Raw genomic sequence first — 1,208 nt, forward strand, 5'->3', positions numbered from 1 at the left:
GGGGGGGACCAGGTATGACACCCTGTGTGCCCTCGCTATCCGCAATCTTCTTCTTTGTCAGGAAATACAGTTGACAATTTGTGTCAAGCATATACCAGGCAGGTTGAATGTTCTGGCGGATACTCTTTCCAGGCGCCGCCAGCTGGTTTTGACAGAGTGGCAACTGAATCCCTCGATTTTCGAGGGAATTTGTCAGGTGTGGGACAGGCCTCACATAGACCTGTTCACCACTTCACTGAACAATCAGTTGTCAACGTTTGTCTCTCCGGTTCCAGATCCAAGGGCTTGGGCCGTGGACGCTCTGTCTCTGGACTGGTATTGGACTTTTCCGCCCTTCATACTGGTGGGCAGGGTGCAGCAGAAGTTTCGGGAGCATCAGTGTTACCTCCTCCTGATAGCGCCCCTGTGGCCGAGGCAGCCTTGGTTTCCGGAGCTTTTGTCGCGTCTGGTGGAAGAGCCCCTGGCTCTTCCTCTCAGAGCGAACCTCAATCGCCAGCCTCGGTCCAGGACGACGCACTCTCGCCCGGAGATCCTCCATCTTCACGCGTGGAAGCTATCGCAGGAGGCCTCGCTTAGGCGGGTTTTTCTAGGGACGTGTCAGATCGCATCGCTTGATCAATTAGGTCTTCCTCATCTGCCGTCTACCAGTCACAATGGAAGATTTACTGTGATTGGTGTGTCGGCAGGAAGGTTGATCCGATCAATGCTACTGTCCAGGTGATTGCGGACTTCCTTCTTTGGCTGTTTAGGGACCGCAATCTTGTCCCTGGCACTATCGCTGGTTATCGCACGCCATTGCTAGTGCTCTCTCTGTTCATGGTAGGCCGGAGGTAGGCTCGTCCTCGTCTGCTGACACAAAACCTTATCCTTATGAGCCTTTAGCGTCTGTCTCCTTGAAGTTTGTTACCTACACGGTGGTATTCCTTATTGCCCTGGCCTCAGGTGGAAGGAGGAGTGAGATTCATGCCTTGTCTTCTCATCCCTCTTGCCCCCGGTGGTCCAGGAATTACTCTGCCGTTACCCTTCTCACTGATCCTGCCTTCATGGCCAATAATCAGGTTCCTGGCTTCTCGCCTGATCCTATTAAGATTCCGTCTTTGATTGCCTTCGTTGGGTCTGAGGAACGGGATAGGTTGCTCTGTCCCTGTCGGGCGCTTAGGGTTTACCTTGATAAAACTAGGTAGGGCGGGGGGGGGGGGGGGAGTCCT

This window comes from Mizuhopecten yessoensis, unplaced genomic scaffold (assembly GCF_002113885.1).
Source record: "Mizuhopecten yessoensis strain PY_sf001 unplaced genomic scaffold, ASM211388v2 scaffold11133, whole genome shotgun sequence".
In the NCBI taxonomy this organism is placed as follows: domain Eukaryota; kingdom Metazoa; phylum Mollusca; class Bivalvia; order Pectinida; family Pectinidae; genus Mizuhopecten; species Mizuhopecten yessoensis.